The following is an 8,383-nucleotide window of genomic DNA, read 5'->3' on the forward strand; positions in this document are numbered from 1 at the left end:
TAAAACATATTTACATGGGTTTTTTTCTGGTGTTTTTCATGTCCTATAGTGACTCCTATAAGGTAAAACACCAGAAAAAAAGCCATACCCAGAGCAAGCTTTAAAAAAATCTCAGCTGAACTTAAAAAACGCCACAAACCAAAACGCTTTGTATGTGGCCTTTTCAAATATTCATTAGAGACATTTTTATAGGTTTTTTAACTAAAAAAAAGCAGTGAAAAACGCTAACGAAAGGGACACGAAAATGCAGCAAAATCCAGCCTAACACTGATTATTTTACTTTTTCAGCTTGACAGGCGGACAATTGAAATCAAACCAACCACTGCGCACGTGTTAACGGGAGAGGCTGGGCTCCTATCAGACTGCATTACTCCCGTATACTCCATTGTCACCCACATGTAACTACGGCAGATCATGGATACATGCTACACGGTATAATGCGGTTCATAATGTGTAGGACAGAACGCAACACCACTTGCATTTTATCTTGTGTTATGTATTTTTTGCTGATGAAGGAGAATTGTACTGCGCTGCAGATTCTGGAACAGCTTTAATGCTATCTAGAACTTATTACTATGCCTATGAATTAATAATGACTATTGGCAATGCAGAAAACATTAATAGAAAGAACTTGTGGTAATGGATATGCCCATGTTTCATCATGCCTTGGCACAGAATTCATTACGTAGCGGAGGGGTGTACATCTTATGATGTGTTGAATCCTGCAAGTTTTACAAAATAACTTTGCTTTGATATTTTAACTACTTTGTGTGATTTTAATCAGTTTATTAATACTTGTCTTTTTGTGACACGTGTAATTGTCTCGTGATTTGACTTTTATCACAGTTGCTCAGCTCTTTATATAATGTACCTGTCATTCACACAACAGTTGAACCGTGTCTCTCTACTCACCCTGGACTATGTCCTTAGATGGTAGACATTTTTTAAACTCTAGCTATCCCCGCGGACTCTGACTCCATCCCTATGAACAACACTTGTATCCAGTACCAGATTTCCATTCTAGGAACCTGTAGGAACAGATTGTCTGATACCTTGGACTCTGCCCATTGAAAATAAAGCAGGACATTGCGGTGAGCTTTTCACCTTCTAGTTCCCTCTGCACCCTTCCCTTTGTCCCTCTCTGGGTGTCTGCCCCACAGCACTGTAAGTGCTTAATAAATATATAAATAACTTACAGATAGATGTATACTCTTACTATGTACATTCATATGTACATTTTACCTTCAGTGGGTGCCATTTGTCAGGGGCCACCTATAGGCACAGGCCTACTGTCCTTATAGGCAAATCAAGTCCTGCTTGTATCAATCATGGAAAAAATATCCTAATGTTATTGTTTGTAAAGTCTACATTTCATACTTGTAATTAGTTATTAATAGTAACATAATATCACAGTTTGCAAAGTTTAAAAAAAAAAAAAAGGAGTTCAACATATCATCCTATAGTGTTGATCCAGAGGAATGAGAGAAACAACCACATATGAGGCTATAGCCAATTACCTCTTAGAGGCATTGGGGAACTCTTTCTTGACTCCAAATATGACAATCAGAATATATCCAGGGGTGAACAATCAAACTCATTATGGGACCCCATAGCTAAGTAAGATGTAGGCCCCCAACCTTATTAATCGGAAACGAAACTTTAAAAATGCAAAACGCAGCAGAACTACTTTTACTCCAACAGTCATCAAAGGATGGATAGTAGTGTCATTTATGTTCTGCACGAAGGAGAACTCACATAATTTGCTAAACAACAAAGTTTTTGTCTCATAACTATCACGGGTAAGCCCAGGAGTTTTTGAGGTGATTTCTCCAATTTGTTGGTGCTCAAGAAGAATTCGGCAAAATACCTTCCCATTTTAGTCATTTTGCACTATATGACAGGGTTTTTTATAGGGTGGTTTAGTCGTTAGTTTTCCTAGTAATATCCATAGGGTTCAATACCGAATATCTCAAATGGTCTAGAGTGTAATTTCTATGGTGCTTTAGGGTGATTAAAACGTAATATTCCTGAGGGCAGTAAAGAGCTAAATTGTATATGCAATCCAAAATTCTGTACTCTAATATAGCTTTATAATAGTTAGAGCTCTGTTTTATGGTTAGAGCTGTAAATCTCCTGCTTCAAACAGCCATAGTAAAATGCTAACATTTTGCACGTGGAGAGGGAAGTCTGGCCTGTCTGGTATGATCCCACAGAAGAGCTACTGTAGCAAAATATGCTGAAAAAGTTACAGCTGGCTATGATAGAAAGGCGTCAGAACACACAGTGCACCGCAGTTTGCTGAATTTGGAGCTGCGCAGCCACAGACTAGTCAAAGTCCACATGCTGACTCCGCCGCAAGAGCCTACAATGGGCACGTGATCATCAGAACTGGACCATAGAGCAATAGAATGAATAAGTGGCTTGAAACTAGCCTGATCTGATTAATCATGTTTTCTTTTACATCATCTGGATGGCTGGATGCATGTGTGTCACTTACCTTAAGTAGATGTGGAACGAAGATGCATTCTGGGAAGAAGGCAAGCCGGCGGAGGCAGCGTGATGTTCTGGGCAATGTTCTGCTGGGAAACCTTGAGTCCTGGCATTCATGTGGATGTTACTTTGACACGTACCACCTGCCTAAACATTGTAATAGACCAAGTACGCCTCTTCATGGCAACGTTATTTCCTCTCAGCAAGATAAACCGCCCTGACACACTGTAAAAATTGTTCAGGAATGGTTTGAGGAACATTATGAGTTGAAGGTGTTGATTTGGCCTCAAATTTCCCAGACCTCAATCCGCTTGAGCATCTGTGGGATGTGCTGGAAGAACAAGTCTGATCCACGGAGGCCCCACATTGTAACTTACAGGACTTAAAGGATCTGCAGATAAAGTCTTGGTGGCAGACACCACAGGACACCTTCATATGTCTTGTGGAGTCCATGCCTCAATGGGTCTGAGCTGTTTTGGGAGCATGAGGGAGACCTACACAATGTTAGGCAGTTGGTTGTAATATTATGGCTGAACGTTGCTTACAGCTCACATTGAACTCAATACTATCTGTATTTGTCCAAACAGTGCTGTTAATTTACTCGATTGGTTTTCTTAGCCTTTAGGCTTTTCCTTAAAAAATAATATCTCTCAAACGTACAAATTTTCCTACCTTTTTTAGATCCGTAATCGTGTCCAAATGGTACACAAGTTTAGTAGATAGCAGTGGCATGATAAAGATATTCTATGTTGTTTCGAATGGCCAATGGCTTAATGATTAACCACTGCTTTCCTGAACCAAAAAAGTCTCCTTAGTAGCCGTCGATTCACTTCTCTTAGTAGGTTATACAAAGCACATTATTTAACAGGTGGCAATAAGCACAGGGGAAACCATCTCAAAGGGCAAATCATTTACTTTGTGGTATATTGAGAAGAGCTAAACTAAAAAGAAAATAAATTTGCTAAACAGTTTTTGATTAATGGGTGATCAATTTCTTAATATATCCTAAGTACATGGAAAACAGATTTGCCAGGTTTGAGATCCACTTCTAAAATTTATAAGAAAGGACGAACTGGCAAATCAGAAGTAAGTTCAAAAATGAATTCCTCATTGCACATTTTACTACTATTTTTGACAACCCCTATTCATTTGAAAGCCCCGCAATTTTTTCCTTCTCAAAGAGCAGCTGTTATATTGCAGCACAGTTACTAACTTGTCTTGTGCATGCACTTCACACCAGTAACAGTGTATAGCACCCACTAGCACATCGCACCATTAGTCTATTTTTCTGATGGCAATTTTGAGTTAAAGGGATCGGTCTGTGTTGGCACCATCCATTGAAACAGTTTTCTTCGATTGATTACTTAATAGTCTAGATGCAAATTTGGACACCAAATACGAGTGAAGTCCTCTCTAACGCATTACATACTTTTGTTAAGAATATTATCATGATCTCTACAGTATATTAAGGGCAAGATTCTTTACTAATGGCATGAGGAGTTTGCGTTCCCCAAAAACATAATTGTTGAAAAGACCAAGGTAGACAGGTGGGACTAAGGGCAATAGAGAGAAACAAAGGGCACTCTTCTGTGTACATATCCAGAGTAGAAAAAATATGATAAGTTGTGGGCACAACTCCTAGGCCTTGTGCTTATAGGAGAACTATTTGGTGATGCACCATGTACGTTTCCCAGATGTGTGAGATAACCGGTGGTCCTGGTCGTGGAAATCTGAAGTATCAATGTTAATTAGATGAACAGTGCTTTACTCAGGATATGAGGGGAGGGAGCGATTGTTTACCAGAGCTCTTCACTGGTGGAACTCTATTGTGCTATTGGCACTGGGTTAGGGTGAACCAGAGAACCAACTGGACTGGCATCAGGTGGTATAAGAAGAGTAGTAATATTAGATGAGTATTCCAAGTTAAACTTTGATAAAGGCAAGTGATGTTGAAATCAGAGTAGCATTTAGGATCAGTTTTTTGTGCCTTGTAGAACCGAGCTGTAGCTGACTACACATGTACTGTTGCTAGGAACATCTTTTTCCAGATTGTAGTTGAAGAGCCTCAGGGAGCAAATTTACCTAGTTTAGAACGTTTTATTAAACATAGGCTACGTATTTCGGGTTTACATAAAATCTTCAGGCATCAACATTTATTTGTATGGATTAGTGGTCTCCAACCTGTGGCTCTCCAGCCGCTGGGAAGCTACAAATCCCAGCATGCCCTGGCAGCAGTAGGCTGTCAGACGTCCTGAGAGTTATAGTTTATCAGCAGTTTGAGACCACTGGTATAGAGAAAGCATTTATAGCCAAAGAAAGAGACAATGTTGCTTACCATTATTTCCGCCCATTTTCTTACATTAATTTGCAAATCTTTGTGAATTTGTTGATCTTAATTGAATAATCAAAGCATGTCAAGACAATTGCAATAAGTCTTGTTTTGCTAACTATTTAGATGTATTTGTTGTAATAAATTATGCATTGCATTATGTTGAACTGTTAATGTAATGTTGTTACAATTTACATCTTTTGTTGGTTAACTTTATGTATGTATGTATATATATATATATATATATATATATATATATATATAATAATACACACACATACATACATACATACAGATATACAGTAAAAAAAAATATCAGTTCTGTACATGGCTATTTTGTTTAGGTAAAAGTCTTTGATATTTTTAGTCTTCACATTATCTGTGCCAAGTAAATAAGTCTACAATAAACTGGTCATGTTGTGTGTTAAAATTTCTATAGAGATATACAATAAAATTGTTATATTAGATGCAAAAGAAAAGGTTTCTCCAAATTCGTCTTTAATATATTTAATATTTTTGCATTCTGAAAATGGGGACTTTTAAATCCTGTTTCCTTTTCAAACAATATAATCATTTGACAAATTGACAATGTGTCACTGTAAGGGTATGTGCACACGATAACTGCAATTACGTCTCCTAGCGTCGTACATCACTATGATGCTAGGAGCCCGGCCCCCTGCAGTGTGTTCGGTCCGGGTCTTCCGGCCTAAATACGTTCCGTACTTTACGGACGTAACATGGTCGTGTGAACCCAGCCTCAGGGTAAGTTCACACGTAGCGTAAATACTGCAGAAAATCTGCAGCATAATACAGTACCAGCAAAGTGGATGAGAGTTGAACAAATCGCATCCACACGCTGCGTAAATGCTGAGCGGAAAATCTGTTCAGAAATTTACCTGCGGTGTGTTTTTTTTTAATCCGCAGCATGTTAATTGTATTGGGGTAAACGCTGCTTGTCTCAATGGGGAAGTAAAAAATAGCAGATGTTACGGGTTTCTTTTGCGGCGGTTTTGCTGCGATTTCGCCGCAAAAAACGCAACTCAGAAAAAAAATAATCTTAAACTTACCCAGAAGTCTTTGTTTCTTCCTCCAATCACAGGCTGCAGCCGTCACATGGGATGGAACGTCATCCCAGGGCTGCAGATCATCATGAGGTAAGAGGGACGCGTCGCCAGGGTAAGTATCCTTTTTTTTTTTCTGTGCAGTTTTACGCAGCGGACATTCTGGCTGGAAAACTTCACCGCAATTATGTGCGTATTCGACCTGTGTGAACATACCCTAAGGCTTTGTCACAGTAGTGTGGACCCGCTGTATCACTATTAGATTTGGCTTTGGATTCAACTGGGGAGCAGAGATGGAGGGATTTTGAGCTTTTCTCTTTAAAATGCCCCTTAAAGGAGTATGGAATTTGAGCTGGGAATCTCCAAGTTGCGATCCTAGAGTTGTTTTTAATAGCAACTGCTAACAGCTTGCAGATGGTATTTCCAAAGTATGGTACTAGGAGTCGATAAACAGAAGCTCGGTTGTAGAAATCCAAGGTCAGGGATAGCAGAGTTCATGCAACACAATTAGAAAGATACTGGTCAGGGCAGGCAGCGATCCAAAGGCAGAGTCAGAAAATAGTCTGGATCGAATTCAAAACAGCAGTTCTGAACATGTTCAAATAATCACAGGCTGAGAAGAAACCAGATGACATCAACCTGTGCCTTTAAAGAGGCTCTGTCACCAGATTTTGCAACCCCTATCTGCTATTGCAGCAGATAGGCGCTGCAATGTAGATTACAGTAACATTTTTATTTTTAAAAAACGAGCATTTTTGGCCAAGTTATGACCATTTTTGTATTTATGCAAATGAGGCTTGCAAAAGTACAACTGGGCGTGTTTACAGTAAAAGTACAACTGGGCGTGTATTATGTGTGTACATCGGGGCGTTTTTACTACTTTTACTAGCTGGGCGTTAGGAATGGGAGTGTATGATGCTGACGAATCAGCATCATCCACTTCTGTTCGTTAACACCCAACTTCTGGCAGTGCAGACACACAGCGTGTTCTCGAGAGATCACGCTGTGACGTCACTCACTTCCTGCCCCAGGTCCTGCATTGTGTCGGACGAGCGAGGACACATCGGCACCAGAGGCTACAGTTGATTCTGCAGCAGGATCGGCGTTTGCAGGTAAGTCGATGTAGCTACTTACCTGCAAACGCTGATGCTGCTGCAGAATCAACTGTAGCCTCTGGTGCCGATGTGGCCGACACGATGCAGGACCTGGAGCAGGAAGTGAGTGACGACACAGCGTGATCTCTCGAGAACACGCTGTGTGTCTGTGCACTGCCAGAAGCTGGGTGTTCTGAAGAGAAGTGGATGATAGTTCTCGTCAGAACGCCCAGCTAGTAAAAGAAGTAAACACGCCCAGATGTACGCACATAATACACGCCCACTTGGACTTTTACTTTAAACACGCCCAGTTGGACTTTAGCAAGCCTCATTTGCATAAATACAAAAATGGTCAGAACTTAATACTCTTATCTACATTGCAGCGCCGATCTGCTGCAATAGCAGATAGCGGTTGCAAAATCTGGTGACAGAGCCTCTTTAAGATGTAGCACGACCTACGCACGTGGCTATTGACAGCCTAGCGGCAGTCAGGCAACGAAAGTGACGTCGATCACACAGGAAGGCACAGTGGCTGGCGTCCCTTTATATTCAGCGAGGTTATAATAATAACATCAACCATTGACGGCATGATGATGTAACAATAGTTACCATATCAACCATTGACAACGTGGAGAAAGAATAGTTAACACATCAACCAGTTCAATTGTTATTGGCTTGTGTAATAATAGCTAGATATGAATTCTTGACAGCTTGGAAATTTTGTGATAGTTACCATAGCACCTGGTAATGTTATAATAGTGACCACTGGCAAGTGGTGTCATAATAGTTATATCAATCATTTACAACTTAGTAATTGTAACTACACAGTCTACTATTGAAGTCAAGATAATGTAATAGTAATTATCAGATCAACCATTTAAATTATGGTGATGTAATAATTATTATCGGATCAACCATTTACAAATTGGTGAGTTTATAATTAGGTTTTTTTAAATTAGAAATATATAATAAAACATGCTGTCATGGGGTTCGTTAGGTTAATACACGATCAACAGAGCCAGTGACGACAGGGCAACTCCAACAGGGTTTATTGTATCCAATGCTGACAGGACAAGTCACGTTCAATGCAGGAACAAAACACAGTCCACAAAATCAGGTAATCACAGGAACATCTTCAGAGCGCCGGCCTCAGCTTCAGCTCTCCTGAAGGTCTAAATCCCGAAGATCTCCATCCTCCCCAGGACAAGCCCTTATATACCCCTCAGGGGGAGGAACATCTTGGCAGTTTCTAGTTTGTAGTTCTACTGTCTGTATGTGAGTTGTGGTCCTTTGTGCTACTTATGTGTATTGCCACAGCCGGGATGAGGCTTTGTTTGCTGGTCTGCACCTGAGCTGAATATAACTGTGGTGTCTCCTGATGACCCCCTGTGGAGACTGGACAATGAGAA

General features: G+C 40.2%; 1 protein-coding gene across 1 annotated transcript in view; it reads left to right on the plus strand.

Moving 5' to 3' along the window:
* The window catches only part of SGTB (small glutamine rich tetratricopeptide repeat co-chaperone beta), a 44,560-nt gene extending 44,140 nt beyond the window's left edge, over nucleotides 1-420 (plus strand). The window contains exon 12 of the mRNA XM_075839013.1: nucleotides 289-420. The gene's annotated coding sequence lies outside the window, so the exon portion shown is untranslated. The remainder of the gene's footprint in view (nucleotides 1-288) is intronic.
* Nucleotides 421-8,383: the final 7,963 nt, after the last annotated feature.

This window comes from Rhinoderma darwinii, chromosome 1 (genome assembly GCF_050947455.1).
Source record: "Rhinoderma darwinii isolate aRhiDar2 chromosome 1, aRhiDar2.hap1, whole genome shotgun sequence".
Taxonomy (NCBI): Eukaryota; Metazoa; Chordata; class Amphibia; order Anura; family Rhinodermatidae; genus Rhinoderma; species Rhinoderma darwinii.